Raw genomic sequence first — 22,064 nt, forward strand, 5'->3', positions numbered from 1 at the left:
AAGTTGGAGAAATCTCTGCAGCACCCCCTAAACTTTTTTGTTCTAGTTGGTATACAAAATTGTGGATTGTTGTTTTGCACGTCTCATAGTCCGAGTAATATAACCATTTCTTGCCCATTGCTCACTTGGAAGCCTCATTCACGTACCCAGCAGAGGCGGTTCTTGAACAGAGCAAGCCTTGCCTCCGTTTCACATTCTTGAATGACCCGGCAAGGGTACTTTGAGCAACCGCACTTCATGAGATGCAGACCTTAAAATGACTAAAGGGGATGATACACCGCTTCGATTCCCTCTTTACCCATTCAAGAAAGATGACAGGATTTCGTTCTAGCGAGCTCAACGACTGCAAAATTTGATTGATCAGAACAGGGTGCGTTGTGCACGCGGGTCCCGTCCTTTCTGGGGTGGAGTGTTTTCGTCTGTTACGCCTCCATATACGACAAGCAGGGACAGTCTCGGGGTGTCGCCAGGATGAGCACATCCTAGCGACATGATGTCGTGAGTGCCCCAAGCTTTGACTCTTCCTATATAAGAAAAGCTCGAGGCAGGAGACCCACCACAACCCAATCTCGCACGGACCCTAGAAAGGGAGGCGTCTCCGATGGGTGATCTTGGCAACACAGGCGCTGTTCCTTTGTGTGTATCCGGTATTCATTCACACGATTCTCGCTATTATATCAGTGCTTGTGTTTTCAGGTCACCCCTTTGAGATGATCACACTCTTTCCCTTCCACACATCATTAATGACCCTTCCAAATTAATCGGTATGGCTTCTTTGTCTCGTTGAGATAAGGTGACTCGCTTTAAGGGTTCAACGTGGCGATTGAGGTGCTTTGGAAATTCATTTTCATGGTTATACTTAGCTTCTTTTTCCATATTTGTAATAAGAATCTCTGTGCCAATTTTTTGTGGCCATTATTTCTAGGGAAGTATACTACAATTATGTAAAACTACTGATCGTTGCTTTAGCTGCTTCCTCTGGTCACGACGAGTTGAGATTAAAGTGCTCGTTAGTGATTCACCCCAGTAGAGCATGAGTGAGGTCATAAAAACCTCTTGGACTAGAGGTGGTGTAGAAGAAGTAAAGTCTCTCCAATTCCTCTTCACAGTTTGGATGATCTTGCACAGGTTGACAGTTTGATGTGGTGCAATTTTATGCCAAAAACTCAAGGTACAAGTGCTTAATATGAAGAAAATTATTCAATTGATATAGTAGCACTTAATCCAAAGTTATAATGTACATATCTTCTAGCAGTTGAGTAAGATGCATGCAAACTTATAATACACTCATAGCCCACGATTCAAAGTTCTATAAGATCAAAAATATTTTGTGCACGTTGTTCGGAAGCTATAAGATGCCCTAAGGAGGTTTGACGGATCACTAAGCACGCGCAAAGGCTTCCCAAATCCTACTAATTTCAACTTGATTTTCTCATTTGATTATTGAATTTGATTTACTCTAGAGTAGCTGATAACCTTTTTTGGGCTGGTTAATAGCTTTGGAGTCCATCTTACTCTTTTAAACACAAATTTTCACAAATTTTAGTATTTGATTATGCTAGATTAATCTAATACCTTGTTGCTAGCTTTTTCCTTTTACGTAAGACGTTTTTCAATGTGGTATTTCCATTTTACTCCTTAACATGGATCTAGATGTCCATGCACAAATACTCAAGCAGATTAATCAATAATAAAGCATATAAAGTATGGAAAGCAAAATTGCCCGAGCCATATCGGGCAAAATTAATACAATACCTCGTTAATACACCCTGGAAAACACTCCCGAGAGTGGTAAATGAATGTATAATCAATGAGGAATCCAAACCATGGATGTCTTAAGTTGACTGTAGAGCCCCCACAAATACTCAACCCCTTCGTCTTCCGCCTCAACCGCTACGTCTCCCGGTCGCTGCATCGCCGATGTCTCCCGTCTTGGCTCATCGCCCACGGGCTCCGCTGCATCTACGCCGATCGCATCCGCAGCCCGAGCCTCGCTGAGCCGTCTCTGTCTCCCCCGGCTCCCGCGAGGTTCCGCTTGCGGTGCGTTCCGAGCTCCGCTGCTCCTCTCGGCCCATTCGGCGGACGCGGCGGCGGCGGCGGCGGCGGCGGCGGTAGCAGCGGCGGGGGAGGCGGAGTCGACGGTGAGGATTGGAAGGTGAAATCGGTGGTGGATGGAGCCGAGGAAGCCTCCGGTGTCTCCTCTGATGTGATAATTCTCGACGTCGGAGTAAGCCCCTCTCTCTATGTGAATGTACGAGCTGAAGCTTCGATTTTGTCAATGCTTGTCCAACTTTCCCTGCATTATAATGCTGGAGATGTTATTACGCGGTGCGTATCACGTTTCTTTTTTCAGTGTGCGGCCACTTGAGTGGCTCTGTTTCGTCTCTGCAGGGAATGACTTGTGGGGGATGTGCAGCGGGTATGGAGAGAATTTTGGAAAATCAAGTGAGTTTGCCACTGCTTTTGTCTTTCTTGTAAGCCATCTTTCGTATGAAAAGAATCGTCATCGACTTTAATTAAACCAAGTGTGAGAACTGTCATTTTCTGAATGTGATTTGAACCCAGCGTGTTTTCTCTTTCTTTTTTCTGCTCTAGCATTGGACAGCCTCAAGTATCTGTTGCCAGCGTAAATCTTACAACTGGGACATCTATTGTATGGCCTGTATCTGAAGCCAAGGCTATGCCTAATTGGCAAAAAGAGTTGGGAGAAACACTAGCAAAACACTTGACAAATTGTGGCTTTAAGTCTAACCCTTGAGGTAAGTGGTTTTATTCACCATCTGCTTGCTTGTTGCAGTTGAATGGGGTTTGGCTGACATTCGTGGATATCATTGTCGCATATAATGTACCTTTTATCACAGATTTTCTGTGTCGAAGACTCCATCTACTAGTTGGAAGTACGAGTTTTTATATCTGTAATTTTCCCTGTCATATAATACAAACTAACTCCGAGAAGAATATTTTTAATGCTGGGGATGGTTGACAAGTTCCCTGAATGCTCTCATGGATTTGGTTTTGTGACTTTTGATGAGAAGCAAGCAATGGATGAGGCTATTGAGGCTATGAATGGGATGGAATTGGATGTGAGAAATATCATTGAGGAAAAGGCTCAGCCTCAATGTTCAGGTGGAGACCAAGATGTTGATTGCAGTTGTAAATGTGGCCCTGATGGAGATAGTGGTACTCAAGGAGGATCAGGAAATGACTGCTAAATCAGGACCGTTCTGGTCCCTATGAACATCGTGGTACAGGAAACTTCCATTCGGGTTAGAAAGAATATTCCTGATAGGTATGCACACAGGTTTTTTTCAGATATATTAAAGCAGTTGATGCTGTGCTGATTGAAAAATATTTTGTGCTTGTAGCAGCACAATTGGAGGTACTGCTGTTACTTGCTGGAGCCAAAGTCCCTTCTGTTGCATCTCTTCTTTATTGTTCTCTGGGTGGACAACTCTGCTTGATCAGTCTTTTGATGTGCAAACTTTGGCTAAAAGATTCAACTATTTAATGTCCGTGAATGCTCGTTTTGATATTTTGGTCTGATGACATTGCTTGCTTGACTTAAACAATCAAATTTGGCCTTACTCTGTCAAGGCTACGATGGGTAGTGGATTCTCTTTTGCTTACAAGCTTTAGCAATTGCAAATGCATCTGAGATTGATCTTGGTTGACTTCTTCATTGGCATTTGCGACTGTGGAGTGTGGACAGCTTTCTGGTGTTTAGATGGCTCTTTTGAGGATAGGGCAAGAGATTCACCTGTGGAAATAATGCGTTCTCTCTTTGCAAAAGAGAAGCTGCCTTAGATATGAATGCCTCTTTTGGCTATGATTTTTTAAAAGTCTTAACTTTTGAAGAGGAGTTAAGCAGGTAAACGCTATCTTTTAAACACATTTAATATGTGAGCTTCCTGTCCATAGTCTGCACTATATTAACTCTGCTAAGCTTTCGGCAGTATTCTTGGCTGTTTGTGGTGTTTTGATACACGGTCCTGTTACTTTCATGTCATAGGACGTGGTTTTAGTCTTAAAAATTTTGAATAGTCCTTTTGTCCTCAGGAAGCTATTACTTTCTGCAATTAACTCTGTAAAATTCCATCTCACCTTCCACACATTGTACTGATGGATGAGTTCTTTCTCAGTAAAACGTGATCTTTTGGAAGCTTCAGTGAGCATGTCAATTTGATTTGCATTGTCTTCTTCCTAGCAATCTCCTGTCTGTTGTCATCATCTTCAGTGGAAGATATCTGGTCTCTGTCTCCTCCTTTTGCATGGTGCTTCTATCTTGTTAGGTTTCCTGGATAAGTTACCCTTTCAGGTGTAATGACGGCTCTTCCTTTGAACTGGCAATGTTCCTAATAAACACATGGTTCTTTTCGCTTGGGCAGCTGTGCGTGCATTGACTTGCATTTCTGCACAAATGATCTTCACTGCACCTTTTCGGCCCAATCATTTGTGAATGATCATCTATCTTCCCCCTTATTCTTTTAGAAGTTGTGCTTGCTCCATCTAAAATTGGTACTGGGTTTGATACTCTTAAAAAAAGAAAAAACTGGATATGGCCATCTCCTTTTCAGTTTTTCTCTGTAGTTACTTGGTTAAGGTTATTGTGCATTCTTAAATATGGCTCTGTAAATGATTATTTCCTTTTCCAGTTGATTGTCAAAATTTTTGGAGATCAAATTGGCAATATGTGCTCGGCAGGGAAGAGTGAACTATTCTGTTAGAATCAGAGAGGAATTTTATCAAAGTATTGGTTAATTTTCAAGTAGAGTTTGACAGTAGATTCTATCAATTTTCTGTTAATCTATGCGACTTTCTTTATATAGTTATTTCTTCAATCTCAGAATTAGTCACATGCATAACTTGATACCTAATGTCAAGGACTTTCTTATTAGATTTTCATAATTTCAAAATCATTCCAGATACCCAAAAAGAAAAAAGGAAGCTGAAATAGGAAACCCCAAGGATCTTAATCATCAAATTACAAAGTGAAAAAATGTCATTGGAGCGCGGTGACCAAATCACCATATGAGTTATAATAACTCCACAATAGGAAATAAAAACCATAGCAGACCACAAAATCACATTTTTGGAAATTCGAGACTAGGAATTTAATCATGTAGAGTTCATACTTGGAGGGAAAAGCTTTTGTGCTAGTTCTGTTAGCGAAGTCTTGTTCTGTTGATGGACGAGAAGACCATACTAGTATGCATGGACTGCATTTTCATCTGGTGCTGAAACATCATCATCATAAGCCCTATGTCTTCAGTCTCATCTCCTCCGTTATCCACCGATGCTTCCATAGCTTCATCCTCTACACAGTCCAAGTGCGTGCCATAATCGCAGTCTGTGCAATAGTAGCACCAGCATCCCTTGGCGATGCTCTCCCCGGCACATGTCAAATTGCTCTATTCTTGCGTCTGGGAATAGCACAATGTGAGGGTGCTCGTGGTCCTTGCGCTTTGCCCTTGTCACCAAGTCGGTGCACTCCGCATAGAGATAGTACTGGCGGATCGAGCCGTTGTAGGAGGATGTGTCCCCGTCGTACCCACATGCGTTACATGTGAATTCTCTCCCCTCGTAAGATGGCAAGGGAGGAAATGAAGCGGGTGCTCCGGGTGCAACTCATGATGAATAGTTTCCATCGGTTGTCGCTGTCCTCCACTGTCTGGTAATGCTCTTGTTACTTTGATAGCCCCATGTTATTGTGTTGCTGGGACGACGGTGCCCTGAAGGTTGGTGTAGGGAAGTAGGTAGCAGGGGATTGGTGCTCTTCAACAGCCTCCACATTTGGTTGCTTTGCCAACATCCCGAATCTCGATGGCATGGCGATGTCCTGAGCCAGTGATTGGTGCTCGAGGTAGGAGGAGAAGAGTCAGTCCGTATAGCTCACGTGTGGGAGAATGATCTCCTGAGGCGGGAGAGGGTTGTTGGTACAATGGACATGGAGGTCGAAGTCGCACGGTGCACAAGAGTAAGAGATGCCGGTGCATTAAAGGGTAGTGCATCCAACATGGCAACCTATGACATTACCAACTTTCTCTCAAAGAAGGAAAGAAAGTTGGTCAATTATCTCTCTCTTTATGACATTACCAACTTTCTCTCAAAGAAGGAAAGAAAGTTGGTCAATTATCTCTCTCTCTCTCTCAGGTGAGGTTCACTACTTCAGATCATTGTATACAGCTTCTCGCCTACATGAAGTGGTCGTGGAAATCATAGCCCATGCTGATCTCTCTCTCTTCTTCAAGTTCATGCTCATGCATGTCATTGGCAGATTAGGGTGATCCTTCTGTTTAATCGACTCGATTATTCCTTGTGATCACGCTACACTTACAAATTCATAAAAATTGTCCATTTTATTTTTTGGCATCATGTGCCCTTAGTTAAAGGGCAAGTCAAGTTGTTTCTTGTTCCACGTATGCTTTACTAAAATGGTTAAACTATACTTTTGATCCCTGAACTTGAGAGCAATTTTTTTTCTCCAATCAAATGCTCCTCAACTTTTAGCTTGTTTCATCAAGTTATGAACTTGTATAGCTTTTCTAATCAAGTCTCTTCAGCTTCAAATATAGTTAATTGGATCCGATAGATCTTTTTCCATAAACTATCACATCTTTCTCTTGTCTATTTTCATCACCTACATATTCTTTATATTCTCAATTTTTCTTTGACATGCTGTTAGGTTTAACCGTCTCATTTTTGGTACAACTGCAGATGAGTTGAACCATGATGAGGAATCTATTGAATTTTGCTAAATAAAGGGACCATTCATTGAATAGTCTCACGCTAGTATTCCTTTTAGTCTTTTTTATAACAATGAGATGTCTGGGGTAGAGCACTCGACTGGTCATTACTGAGTATTGTGGTCCTTCATTCCCCACACATCATGGGTAATCACCGAAAATACATGGATCTGTGCTCCTAGCGGCTCAAGAGAAAAGTGCAAGTGTAGTAATTTGAACTCATGTCATGAGTGAAAAAGAAACACAAATTTACCACTTAAGGAACGCCTTGGATTTAAATCTGGAGATTATTCTAAAATGAATGAATATGAGACATGGCAAAGTCTAAAATGGTTACCATAGCATGTGAGACATATATGAATACACAGACAAAATTTTAGCATAATATTTAGTTGGTGCGTTTCATCGTTCTGATTCTACAATATAGGAGTGATTTTACAACTCTATATAATGAGTCGCGTGAATCTAATTCTAGTATAAACTATATATATATATTTACTTATAGGTCTTGTTTATAAATGTAATTATAGCCTCCTATTAGGGAAGTGTTTTACTTCCTATTGGTGGACAAGTCGAGCTTGAGGAATATGCCAGAACTCCAATCTGCACACACGAAACAGGTCGAAGTGTTCGAATATTTTATCTAGATTGGCGCTCCAATATTTAAGTTAGGTAGGGAAGAATATGTGCAGATACTGAGCTTAAAAGGAAGATGATAAGCTAAATACTATAAACTTTACTTGAGTCCCTTGGCAGTATTTATAGACAAGCTTACCCTGGCGGGTGAATGGTCGCTAACATAGGTGATGGCTTGCTTGGACAGGGAGGTCTTTGGCATGCCAGGTGGATCACTTACAATTTTACAAATGGGTGGAAATTAGTCTATGGGGAAATTAGTCTATGATATTTGAGCCCAATTCTTTATGGGGTCTATATGGATTTGCACAAGGCCCATATTCAACCCATTTAGTTTATCAGCTCCAACCCATAATTTGAGACGAAGAAACTTCTTCGGCTGCAAGAAGAGCACACTTGGCTATTACATCCTACGTCACGAACACTTCTGACTCTTGCAAGTTAAGTCTTAAAGAGTTGATAATTGGAAAATATAATTGAAAGGAAGAAACAAAAAAGTTTAATGTATGTTATTCACAAGATAAAAGGGAAAATAATAGTGTTATACTTAAGTGAACCTTAAAACCTTAAAAGGTCATGTTAGCATCGAATCAAAGCTTGAACGAGATTCATAATTTATGGAAGGGCTTTTACCACCACCTTCACACCTCCGTTCATGACTGACGCTCAAGCTCCCTCACTAACTCGACGAGTGAGTCCATGGAGCTGCCCATTCTTCGAATGCAACAATTTAAAATTTTTTTTTTTATTAAAAATAGATCATGATCGGGTTGGGCACAGGTTGTCGAATATATACTTTATGTAAATTAGTCAATTTTGGCTTGAATTTCGACTTAACCCAAAAAAACCCGTTTGACGGGTGTACATAGACCAATTGGGCACTGGAATTTTGAGTAGCGGACAAACCATTGCTCCCCCTACCTAGTGGATTTATGCAAGGTGGTGGTCTTGTCGAGGGACGACCCGTCAATTGCGATGGACGCGCCTCGTTATCAAAGGCTCACCTTGACCCGTTGGACAAGGCATGTAACATGTTGGATTAGGTAAGGACATGTAGCGTGGGTCCGATAATGAGCTAAATCCAGAATTGGTTTTTTTTTTTTTTTTTTTTTTAATTATCCCACATCATGTGTTATCAGGAAATAAGAGAAAGTTGAATAGATGAAACGGATCGACGCTCCTACGACTTTTCACATGTGAGCTGTCTCGCTCATGCCACTGTCTAAAGAAGAAGCAGGATCATTGACTTGACTGAAACTCTCGCACTTCTTCAATGAAATGCATCTGCCAACTGCACCTTGTTTACATTTCTAACTAGCTATATACCTGCGGATTTATATACGTGCCGAGTCCTTTTACAATTACAAAGAATCTTTTGAATAAAAATGTGATTTTGTTAATATAATAATATGGACTTTTTATCATCATTGATTAGTGTGAAAATTCAAGAGAGATAGATTTTGGCATAATGTTGCCTTGAGAAAAGTTTTATTATATTGAGAGCTATATAAATCTTTGTACAAAAGAACCAGTATATAATACAAAGAATGATTAATAAAAAGAGATAGTGTATTTTCCTATTCAAGGTGTATCAATTGTAATCCTAGATTGATTCAATTAATCACTGTGAAGATTCAAGAGAGATACATCTTGGATGATCTTCCTTGAGAGAAAGTTGCAGTGATTCTTGGGTGATTCATTTATAAGCATTTAAGGTGTAAAATATAATTTTCATAGTAATATAATAAGTTGGTCCGACATGGATCTAGAAAGTAATATTTTTGAAAGGGATCCTTCTTCACCATAGCGGAGATTTTGCTCTTTTTCTCATTATAAGCACTATTTCGAACTTTAAAATAACAAACGATATTTTGACCGCATAAGGTGGGACATTACAGATGTATGAATTTCATTTTGCAATAATCTACGATTTCTTAAATATTGTGCGGATAAATGGATTGTCTCATCGTAATATTGTAAATTATGGAAAAGATCATCTCAAATACTTGACTTCTTTTGCAACTTTGACCTTTCCCTATGTTTATCATTTCACACTCTCCACAACAAAATGCTGATATAACAATTTCATCGAGTCTGGACTTCGTTAATTTTAGTCTCAATGTGATTGGGAAGAAGATATTTTCTGGAAACTCACGCTAATTATGTTCCATGTACCGGAAAGTCAAAAGATTTTATATTCACGGAAAAGACTAAAGTCCTCACCCTTATTAGACGGCATGTGCTAATTAGAGATTCAAAGGTAGATTGTAGCCTTGTAGATAAGGACGCAAATGATAATGAACAAAAGTAGGCCACACGGTGTTTTGGCTTTCAGTGATTGACTTCATCATCAATAGTTTCCTTGCAAAGTGCAATTCACAGCCTTGTAATGTTCTCAACTTGAGAGGTCAATGAAAGATCTGTCATGACTATTAGAAGCAAACTCCACTTTTAGATTCCATTTGTTTGAAGAAAAACTGCTTTTGAAAAGTTATTTTCTGACTTGCGGCATTTGTATGATATAAAATTAATCAATCTATCAAAAACATTTTCCAAAAACTGAAAACAACAATTTTAGATAGGAGGAAAATGATTTCTCTTTCTGATGAGATGGAAATCACTTTCCCCAAACGACTAAACAAATGAAAATAATATTTTTCTTTATCATAAAATTTCAGTTAAACTAATACATCCTTAATGTCAAGCCATGACACAGTTTAGATTTTCCTCCATTTCCTATCCATCATGTTCCACTAGTTCCCCATTGAATCACCACGATTTTCAGAGATCTCTCATATGTTCTGCTGGCACATTTTAACCACCATTCTATTTAGCCGCTACCGTCACAGAAAGTACAAGCACAACGACATACTTAAATGTCCCATCACCTAATCTGCTCTCACGAGTTGTTCTAGAACATAGTTGTCCTCCATGAATCTCATTTTAGAAATTTTCACGAGAAAATGTTATATTCTTAATATTGTGTGGAGAAACAAACTATATTATCATGACATCGTAATTTATGGAAAATGCGTATATTATAATTTATGAAAAAGTTGATTATCAGACTTTTTAAATAAATGTACTTGCTTAAATTGTGAAATAGACCTACTTAAGTATAAATTGGCTATGATTGTTTTCTCTGCTTGCAAAGAAAAATAAAGAATTATTATTCCTTAATTGTACAAAAATTAGCTTACCATCAAAAAAGTTATTATTAAAATATGTCTTGAGTTTGAGGCGATGAAATTTGATCCAAATAGGAAGTTTCCTAATTTGAATAAGTTTTCTATTTTGGATCATATTCTTTAATATATAAGAAGTGAGTCTTCTTTTGTGAAGAGTATCGAGAAGATGGCTTTTTCATGAATTACACCATGAAGCAATGTGAGAGTGTCGAAGCTAATTAATTCTTATGGATAAAATTAGTGAATTCCTTTATGAGATTAAAATATTATTTTATGAAAAATTATGAGGGCTAAATACTTTTGAGTTATTTGATATAATTAGAGGCTGGAAATAGTTAGAATACTTGATTAACTCAAGTGTTGTTGTAATCTTTATTTTATCGCTTGATCTACATCTATGATGATCTCATCCTAAAATAAATCTAATGTCTGATTTATTTCTTTATTCTATTTATCTTATTATTCGATCGCTTATTTTCAGCAACCATTATTGTATCAAAATGCTTATTTCTTCCAAATTAGCACTCGACCAAAATCGATCAAGCCCATCATCACTCAGATTCATAAGGCCAAGAAATACGGGAACAAAATAATGTCAACAAGCAGTGAATTCACGACAGAACCTACGCGCAATCATTATTCCTAGTATAAACAAACGAAAATTGAATCAATAAACTATTCAATTGATTTAGTAGCACTTAATCCAACGTTATAATGTACATATCTTCTAGTAGTTGAAGTAAGATGCATGCAAACTTATAATACACTCATAGCCCAAGATTCAAAGTCCTATAAAATCAAGAATATTTTGTGCACATTGTTCAGAAGGTTGGAACCCTCCTGAAGGCTATAAGATGTCCTGAGGAGGTTGACGGATTACTAAGCATGCACAAAGCACTTGGTATAGGCTTCCCAAATCCTACTAATTTCGATTTGTTTTTCTTATTTGATTATTGAATTTGATTTACTCTAGAGTAGCCCATAACCTTTTTTGGGCTGGTTAATAGCTTTGGAGCCCATCTTACTCTTCTGAACACAGATTTTCACAAGTTTCAGTACTTAGTTATGCTAGAATAATCTAATGCCTTTTTGCTAGCTATTCTTTTTTACGTAACATGTTTTTCATGTAATATTTTCATTTTACTTTTTAATATGGTTCTAGATGTCCATGCACAAATACTCAAGCAAATTAATCGATAATAAAGCATATAAAGTATGGAAAGCAAAATAGCCCGAGCCACATCGGACAAAATTAATACAAGACTTGTTAATACACCCTGGAAAACACTCCCGAGAGTGGTAAATGAATGTATAATCAATGAGGAATCCAAACCATGGATGTCTTAAGTTGACTGTAGAGCCCCCACAAATACTCAACCCCTTCGTCCTCCGCCTCAACCGCTACGTCTCCCGGTCGCTGCATCGCCGATGCCTCCCCTCTCGGCTCATCGCCCACAGGCTCCGCTGCATCTACGCCGACCGCATCTGCATCCCGAGCCTCGCTCCGGCGCCGTCTCTGTCTCCCCCGGCTTCCGCGAGGTTCCGCTTGCGGTGCGTTCCGAGCTCCGCTTTTCCTCTCGGCGCATTCGGCGGACGCGGCGGCGGGGGCGGAGGAGTCGACGCTGAGGATGGGAAGGAGAAATCGGTCGTGGATGGAGCCGAGGAGACCTAAGGGGTGTCACCTCCGATGTCATAATTCTCTACGTCGGAGTAAGCCTCTCTCTCTCTATATCTCTCGCACTTTATGTAAATGTACGAGCTAAAGCTTCGAATTTTTTTTTCTTTTGGGGCGTGCGGCCACTTGAGAGTCTCTGTTTCGTCTCTGCAGGGAATGACTCGTGAAGAGAATTTTTTTCTTTCTGAATGCTTAGGTTCAGATCGCTGGTTGGATTTGACTGAAAAATCTCTTATTGTACTTTTAGGGGCTAGTCATGTTACTTTTAGAATGGATCAGAGTCAATACTTCATGTTCATTGGCTGAACTTGCCAAGTTTTGGATTAGTGCTCTTATCTACAACATGGTTTTGTGTCATCTATTAGGACATTGTACACTTTTTTAATAGAACAGTTGACATAGCACATCTGGAGATGGAAAATGTGTGTGAAGTTGTATTTCCCAGCGTGGGTCCCCAGAATTTTGTAATTTGATCAGTGTATGGGCAATAACTGCTCTAGCATTGTGGTTAGTTTGCGTGCTTGAGATCAATTAACTCTAGAAACCTAAGGTTTTCAATTTTTTGAACATGAGATGTATCTTTGCTGAAATTTCATTTGGTAGTTACTATCATATTAATGTCATATAGCATAATTGCAAAAACCATCCTCAATTTTGCTTGTCATATTAAATACCGTCCTCTCATTTCAAAATCTACATCATGCATCTCCCAACATAAATTGACCTATTTGCCCGTAGGCACGCTTGAGATCTACATTTACACCCAGAAAGTGGAATGCAGCATTGAGGATGTAGTAATTCGAGAAATATGTGTGGGTGCGAGATGCAACCTGACTCCACAACAACAACACAAAAAAATGAGAGTGATAATTGAATGTTCTAAAATGTGAGAATAGGGCGTTTGATATGAGGAGCAAAGTCCAGGAAGATATCTGTAATTTTCCATGTCATATAATAGATACTAACTCCGGGAAGAATATTTTTAAAGCAGGTAGTGGTTGACAAGTTCTCTGGATGCTCTCATGGATTTGGTTTTGTAACTTTTGAATGAGAACTAAGCAATGGATGAGGCTATTGAGGCCATGAATGGGACAGACTTGGATCGGAGGCATATCATTGTGGAAAAAGCTCAGCCTCAAGGTTCAGGTGATGACCAAGATGGTGATTGCAGTTGTGACTATGGTCATTTGATTGTAGCACTAATCAGGACTATGGAAATGGAGGTGAAGGTGGAGATGGAGAGTGCTTGAGGCAAGCCTGGGCATTCTACAAGGGAGTGTCCTAGTGAAGAGGGCAGAGGAGGTAGGTATGCGGGGAGGAATGACAGGTATGGAGGTGGAGGTGGTGGACACTAAGGTCTTGGTCAAAATGGTGGTCGATCTGGTGGGTGCAATAGAGATAGTGGTACTTGAGGAGGATCATGAAATGACTGCTATAATCAGGACTGTTCTGGTCCCTATGGACGTCGTGGTACAGGAAACTTCTGTTCAGGGTAGAAAGAATACCCCTGATAGGTATGCACACAATTTTTTCATTTTATAGTGAAGCAGTTGATTCTGTGCTGACTGAAAAATGCTTGTAGCAGAGCAGTTAAAGATACTGCTGTTACTTGCTGGAGGTGTCAAAGTCTCTTCTGTTGCGTCTCTTCTTCATGGTTCTGTGCTGATTGAAAAGATTCAACCGTTTAATGTCCATGAATGCTCGTTTTGACGTTTTGGATCCAATGACAATGCTTGCTTTACTCAAACAATCAAATTTGGCCTTACTATTTCAATGCTATGATGAGTACTGGATTCTCTTTTGCTTACATGCTTTAGCAATTGCAAATGCATCTGAGATCGATCTTGGTTGACTTCTTCATAGGCATTTGTGACTATGGAGTGTGGACAGCTTTTTTGTGTCTAGATGGCTCTTTTGAGGATAGGACAAGATTCACCTAAGGAAGTAATGCGTTTTCCCTTCACAAAAGAGAAGTTGCCTTAGAAATGAATGCCTGTTTTGGCTACAATTTTTCAAATGTTTAACTTTTTGAAAAGGAGTTAAGCAGGTAAACTCTATGTTTTCTTCTACACATTTAGTATGTGAGCTTTCTGTCTATAGTTTGCACTATATTAACTCTGCTAAGCTTTTGGCAGGATTCTATGCTGTTTGTGGTGTTTTGATGCGCAGTTCCGTTACTCTTATATCATGATAAGTGGGTTTAGTCTTAAAAACTCTGAAAAGTCCTTTTGGTCTCAAGAAGCTGTTCTGTGCAATTAACTCAGTAAATTTCGTCTCACCTTCCACACATTGTACTGATGGAGGAGTTCCTTTCTCAGTAAAATGTGGAGATCTTTTTGGAAGCTTTAGTGAGCATGGCAATTTGATTTTCACGATCTTCTTCCTAGCTATCTGCTGTCTCTTATTGCCATCTTCAGTGGAGGATTGCTGGTCTCTGTCTCACCCGTGTACATGATGCTGCTATTGTCTTAGGTTTCCTGGATAAATTTCCCTTTCAGGTGTAATGCGGCTCTTTTTATGAATCGGCTATGTTGCTAATAAACACTTGGTTCTTTTCGCTTCTGCATTAATGATCTTCGCCATGCTCTTGCAGCCAGTCATTTGCGATTGATAATGTATCTTCCCTGAATTCTTTCAGAAGCTGTGCTAGCTCCATTTGAAATTGATATTGGCTTTGTGACTCCTAGATGTGGTATATTCTTGCCACAAGCAAAAAAAGCGGATATGATCATTTCCTTTTCAGCTCTCTCTCTGTAATTACTTGGTTAAGGTTATTAGGCATTCTTAACTATGGCTTTGAAAGTGAATATTTACTTTTCCCGGTATGCTTGTCAACAAATTTGGAGATCAAATTGGCAATACGTGCTCAGCAGGAAAGAGTTATCTATTCTTGTTTGAAATTGAAAGGAATTTTACCAAAGTACTGGCTAATTCTCAAGTAGAGCTTAATAGTACATTGTATCAATTTTCTGTTAATCTTTGCGACTTTCTTTATATACTTATTTCTTTAATGTCAGAGCTAGTCACATAAGTTGATCCCTATCTTAAATAGATTTTTCATAATTCCAAAATCATTTCAGAATCCAAAAGAAAGGAAAGGAAGCTGAAACAGGAAACCAAAAGGACCACAATCAAACAATACAATGATCTTAATCATCAATATACAAAGTGCACTGGGAGGAGGCCGGGGGTTTGCATCCAGAGCATTGAATTGGATGGTGAAGCTCTTGTTGAAGGTTTGACAAAAGACCACGCTGTGTGGATGGCTGAAATGCTTGTGTGACTTCATCTCTGTATTAGGCTGCGCGCGTGCTTATGTGTGTGAAAGAGCGAAGGGAGGAAGGAAGGTTGGCTTTTGTTTTAACTAGGAACTGCTCGTGTATGTAGGAAACAGCGAAGGTTCAAGAATCAATGTTTAAAATATCGAATATCCTTTGGATGATTTGATGAATAAAGTCAAACATAATATACGGAACTGTGTGAAATCTTTTTCTTTTTCTTTTTTCACTTGGATTCAACATGATTCCCATTATCTCTTAATATGCGATTGGCATAATATATTGTATTAACTCTATATAATAACTTTTTTAAGCAATGTAATCATTTTTCTTCTTTTGCGCTTTAAAGGGAAGTACATTCAACATGGCTATATGGGAAAGAAGAAAGACTGATGCAGCTCATTGAATACAGCTTCCTACATAAATGAAGTGGTCTTGGAAATCATGCGGATCTCCCCGTCTCTCTCCCTTCTTTCGAGTTCATGCTTGTGCATGTTATTGGCAAAGTAGTGTGATCTCGATCTGGCCCATGATTCAAACTTGTTTCACGATATGTTCTTATTTGAAGGGGAAGTCCACTTGTCTCATATTCCCTGTTACTTCATCAAATGATAAAATTATATATTTAATCCCTAAGTTTGAGCATTCTTTTCCTTTCAAATCCTCTAAGCTTTGAGTTTTGTCTATGGCTTCAATATATGATTTCATTCTTTGCTTCCAATAGCCACTATTGCTTCCATCAAAGTAAGGCAGCTTTTTGGGAGCTTGAGTATCATTGGTAAAGAAGCCACCAAGATTAGCCATGATAAAGGATCTTTGTATTCAGAAGAAATACACTTCAGATAAAGAGTAATAGAGTTTTGATACCAATTGTTGAGATTAACAATACAACCTAGAGGGAGTGAATATGTTGTTTTCAAACTTTGATGATCTTTTGCAGAAATTAGCTACTAGCTAAGTAAAGATCACCATGACCTGATATTTAACCAAACTCACACTAACTGTATGCCAATATGAATGAGAAGATGAAAAACAACCAAACACAGAGAGTTATAGTGGTTTGGCTTTATTCTCAAGCTTATGTCCACTCTTTAGATTGATAGCCTTAAAACAAGTTGGATTCCACTAACAATATGCTTGGAAAATTATAACCGGCTAGCATTGATCTTTTGTGTGATAGATCGCACCATCTGGACTCAGTTACTACTCTTACACTTGTACATTTAATCTGTAGCACAATTGCTAAATAGCATGACAAGCAAGATAGTAAAACATAGAGCTTTAATATGAGAATAATAGTACGTAAGCTACTTGATCTTTTATGTGCCGCACTCTCTTGGTTCCTAAAGCGTTCTCTTTTATAATCTTTGTCAAACTATTTGTTGAGGTTGATTTAGAGAGATAGGTGATCGTTGAAGAGTTTCCATTGAACTGCTGTCCAAAAAGATACTACCCATACAGTTTCTTTTCTAGGACTTCTGCAGACTGACCAAAAATGACAACTGCTATTGTCTTCTTACTGCATTTTTTAACTAACTTATCAGACACTCTAACTACTCTACTACATGCTTTATTTCAATTTTGTTGCTTTAAGAATCCAAATCTTACTATGGCTCTTTAGCTAATCCAACGAATATCAATTGACGTAGTTGGTCATTACATCACTGTCAACCTGATCTTTACTACTCTAATATAAATATCATCAGTACCTTATCTTTTTGGTTGACTAGTGTCGATTGTAATAATAGGAGAATCGCAAACATTTTCCATTTGGTCACACATGGATGTTGCATGGTCCTTTGGTCCAAATATCTGCAAACAACATAGTGCGTAATATACTGGCTAGTTTGAGCATAATCAAAATCTCTTGAAGATGTTTTGTCCAATAAAGATTACTTTCCTTTTTGTGACATCCCAGATTTTCAGTCTTGTTTTCCATTGAATAAATTGAGCATTTCATCAACGCGCCTATAGGGCCGTTCTCAGAGTTGATCACTCTCGAGATAACTATACTATCTGGGGAAACCATTAAGAAATTTTAATGCAATAGACTTGAGAATTCGATTAGGAATCGGCTATTCGACCATGTCCATCTTCAAAGGTCATTACGGTACAATTAAAAATCGATTAGAGATCAGAGATAGGTCGGTTCGACTGAGATAGCTAATTATGGGTGACACCACTAAATTAGAAAATTCTCGTCGACCGGCACTAGACTGATTTTTCTATCGTTTTAGTACCCTGTGTCCGTATTTGAATCCTCGAAATTTTCACGACAACCGAGAGTCGCCAATGTGTCGAGTGGGTTCATTGTGGCTCGATGAAAATAGAGCATGGGTCATCTACACTAAAAATTTCTGAAAACTACCCAATAGCTTAGGCCATGCTAAAATCTCACAGAAATGAAATTCATCGTGAATTTGAGTCGATTTCAGAAATTGAAAGTTCTTTCATGTCACAATTAATTCTAGGAGCGTCGACTTAGTTTCAGAAGATTTTTCTGCAAACCGAGACTTTTTGGGAAAAAATCGTCCTAGGGCCATTTTTGTCAAGAAAAAGTCAAGGATCGTTTTTTTATCGAAAATTTGGGATGCAAGTGGGATCAATTGGTGAGGAAAAATACCAATTGGATCAGTGAGGTGTCGGTTGATTTTATAGAGGCCGGTTTGTGATAAATTAAGAAGGAATGGTGTCCAATTGGAGAGGAATCCAAACAAATTCGTATGCCCCCCACCACCATGACTTTTGGACTCTCTCAAGCTTCTAGACGGGAGCAAATGGGTCTACAGAATTGCTATGGAAGACAGCTATGGATGGGGATCGAGTTGAGGGAGCAAAGGGATAGGAATAAGCCATTGGTGGCCCCCCTTGTCTCCTCTCTCCCCTTGTAGTTGACAAGCATCTTCCTTAGCCTCCTCCCATCCATTTCGGATGCCAACAACAAGCCAGAAGACCATCCAACGCCAGCCTCGCCGCTGGACCGCCCATGACGCCATCGCCCGCTGTCGTTTGCCGTTTTCGCCCCCGTCTGCATGCCGCGCTACCCCGCGCCTCACCGCGTGTGCCTCCGCCCAATGCCACCTGTCCAGACGTCCCAGGAGCTGCCTCTAACCGCCGTGAACTGCTCGTCCGAGCCGCTGAAGCTTCCGTTGGTCCATCGCTGCCCTTGCCTCGCCAAACCAGCCCGTTTTCTCTCTTTTCTAGCCAAGAATAGAGCAGAAAAGAGTGTGTTTCCAGCAACCTTCGAGGTTCTTTTTGGTCCGTTTCCCGGCCCCGAAAGTTAGGCCCGCTTTGGAGAAAAGTGAGCCTCGTTGCGTCCCCGACAATTTGAGCCGATCGCATCACGAAACAAGTAAGTTTAACTCACTAATCCTTGCTTAGTAGGTTAATGACGCTTAAGGTTGATTAGATTAAGTTAAGTATAGTTAGGTGGTTAGTTAGATTAGATTAGTGAAATTTAATTATTTATCGATGCATATTAGGTGGATTGATAGTGCAATTAGGGCCTAGACGAGCTCTAGTATTTATCTAGAGTGACTCGGAAATTTTCCGGATCCATTTCGGTGTCCAATTAGGCATTACGGGCCTAAGTTGATTTATTGGCATTTATTTAATATTTCTCGTAATTATTTAATTATTTATTTATTTTCTGGAAATGGGATAGTTGGTGACTGGAATTTTATGCTGATTGTGATGGTGTGATCTATTTATTTAATTGAGCTCGAATTTGTGTTGATTTGGTGTAAATTGTGACTTTAGGATTTTATTTCTAAATTAGTTAATTTTGGTAATTAATTGAAAAATTGCAGGGCATCGGTCTACAGCGCCAAAAATCTATTTTGGACTGTTGAAAGAAGTGGAAGGATTTAAAAGGAAATTATTAAATTTTGGCCAAGGCCAATCGTGTACCCATATACGGCTATTTTATACAAAAGTGAAAAATCATTGGACGATACCACCCGTGGTGGTGGCGTAGTGATTGGGCGCTGGTTCCTTTCATGAGAGGTCTAGAGTTCGAATTACTGCATCGTCAAGCAATTTACCTGGGACAGCAAGGGTGATGGTGACTCTACTACTCCTCCAAGGTTTACTCCGCCGTGAAGCGGCGCTCGAAGGTTCTCTGGGTACCAAAAAAAAATATATATATATATATATATATATATCATTGGACGATAAGAACGTTTTATATTATTTTGGCTCGATGATTTGGTATGTCATCTTGGAGGAAAACATTATATTATACCGGCTCAGTGACTTGATATGTCATGTTGGAGAATGAATAGTATATTATACCGGCTCGGTGACTTGATATGTCATATTGGAGAATGAATAGTATATTATATCGGCTCGGTGACTTGGTATGTCATCTTGGAGAATAGATAGTATTGACTGGAATGACCGAAGAATGGTCTGATTGACATGCAATCGACTAGGTCGATTGATTAATGAGTCGATCTGAGTGAACAATTCGATTTGTTGATGTGACTCGATGGGTTTAGGAATTGTGTTGAATTGCATGGAGGAATTGAGTTCAAAGTAAGTCCTCTGACTCGTGGTTGTGCATAGGCAGTTCTTAGGGCGTACTTGCTTCCTAATAAGGTCTTAGGGGGTAAAACTCGCCAAGACGTTGTCTCACCCCGTTGTGGGATAACATTTTAGATCCATAGATAGTAGCATCTCCAGCTTCTCCCGATCATTTTGGTATACTGGAGGAAATCATAGAAATAGGGTATCACATTCCGATACACCCCCACCCCGAAGGATTAGAATATGTACTAGTAAAATCCACCATCTGGGTTGACGTGGGTGGACCCAAAAAGGTGTCCCATGAGTAACGGGCATGGTATCGTCACTATCATGATGGATGAAGGGAGGGTCTTGTGCCAGAATCTGATGTACCTCTGTATGTCTTGGAGGTTGCGTTCGGGAAGGGGACAACAGATCCTAAGGATGGATCGGTGGTGGATCCGATGGATCCCAAGCCCGAAGGCGATTTTAACTCTCCGGTGTACTCAGCCGTGAGCTCTAAGAAGGAGAGATCATTGAAGGGGAGGAGGACCCAAAGGAGGATCCAAAGGAGGATTGAAACTCCACCCCTGTCTTCAGATTTATTTTCTAAGCTTGTTCGAATAGGACCTGACTTAGTAGCTCACATTAGATATATATGCAATATGGTATGCAATGTATATAAGTGTGATTATGATTTTCAAGTTTGAAAAAGATAGCTTACTTTCCTATCACATTGTTTTATTGTCTGGGGATTTATTATATGCTTCTACATGCGTATTAAAAATAAATGGGTCGGCGATGCGTTCTGGAACGTCGCTATTTAATTGACCATTAAGGGATGGGTGCGCGCCCGAGGATCGGGGCGTGACACTTTTTGTGGATGGGGGCTATCCATTTATTTCAATACCTTTGATAGACGAAAAAATATCAAAAATTTATCGAATTGTTCTTTCTTGGATACAACATATTTCACCCAAAATGAAGCTCTGCTGAATTCAAGGTCGTCAGGACCTGAGGATTCGAAATTTTTTTTGAGTGATTTGAGATTAGGCCATGGAGGCCCTCAATTTTTTAATACTTGTATTTATCAACGTTGAAATGAAAATATGCTTCATAATAACTGAATATTGTTAACCAAATAATACCAATTTGTTAACTAAGCATGAGCACCTTTAATAAGTTTTTTGCAAAATATTTAGCAAGATTCTATTGCCAATAAGTATCTTTTTCTATTGAATGAATAAGTGGCCTTCCCTGGCCTAGCGAATTAGTGATTTTTTTGACTTAATTAAACCTTTTAAGCTTATTTAACATAATGTGTTTAATTTTACTGAGTGCTAAATATTTAAGTTTTGAAGACTTAATCGAGTTATCAAATAGCGTACAAATTTCGAAACTACTCACCTCAGATTTACTCTTAGTAAACACCGTTTTAATGTATTGTAGCATGGATGTAAATTTTGGTGACTATACATAAAATTTAGATGCAAACCAGTAAGTTATTAATCACCTTGACAATGAAATTCAAATATTAGATATTTTATGTTGACTTTAGGAAATTTTACTATGAGGTAGCAATTTCTTTTACCAGTAAAGAAAGATGGAATTAGGTGATCAACATTTACCCTCTAAATGTTAGGTCTCATTGTCATTGTGGAATATTAGATTTTAACCATGACTTTTCAACGCAACGGTAAATATGCAAACACGGGGATTTTCTGTCACGCCCCGATCCTCGGGCACGCACACATGCTTCTCTCTTGGTCGATTTTATAATGCGATATCCCAGGACTAGTATCGCTGACCCTTTCTTTTATTAAGCACATGCGGAAGCAGTTATAAATCCCCAGACAATAAAACAATGGGATAGAAAAGCAGGGTCATATTTTTCATATTGAAATTTATAACCAAACTTTTATACAAAACACAAATCACTTCATAACTATTCGCATCAAAATGGAGATCTCAAAAGAAGATAGGATCTCAATCCATCCAGGCCATACTCAAGGCCCATCTCGGTATTATCTTCTTCTTT

At 39.2% G+C, this 22,064-nt stretch overlaps 1 long non-coding RNA gene and 1 pseudogene across 7 annotated transcripts in view; both read left to right on the top strand.

The window, feature by feature from the left end:
* The first annotated feature begins 512 nt into the window (after window positions 1–512).
* The window catches only part of LOC104428206, a 64,496-nt gene continuing 42,944 nt past the window's right edge, over window positions 513–22,064 (top strand). The window contains exons 1-5 of one of the 7 annotated variants that reach the window (XR_005553167.1): window positions 513–2,251; window positions 2,392–2,445; window positions 2,596–2,759; window positions 2,957–3,289; window positions 3,369–3,679. This is a non-coding gene — a long non-coding RNA (copper-transporting ATPase PAA1, chloroplastic). Of the gene's footprint in view, window positions 2,252–2,353; window positions 2,446–2,595; window positions 2,760–2,861; window positions 3,290–3,365; window positions 3,680–22,064 lie in introns of those variants that run through there. The other 6 variants (XR_005553169.1, XR_005553166.1, XR_005553172.1 and 3 more) reach the window with 6 other exon arrangements.
* LOC120295847 lies at window positions 11,886–13,888 on the top strand (annotated as a pseudogene).

Source organism: Eucalyptus grandis, chromosome 7 (genome assembly GCF_016545825.1).
Source record: "Eucalyptus grandis isolate ANBG69807.140 chromosome 7, ASM1654582v1, whole genome shotgun sequence".
Taxonomy (NCBI): domain Eukaryota; kingdom Viridiplantae; phylum Streptophyta; class Magnoliopsida; order Myrtales; family Myrtaceae; genus Eucalyptus; species Eucalyptus grandis.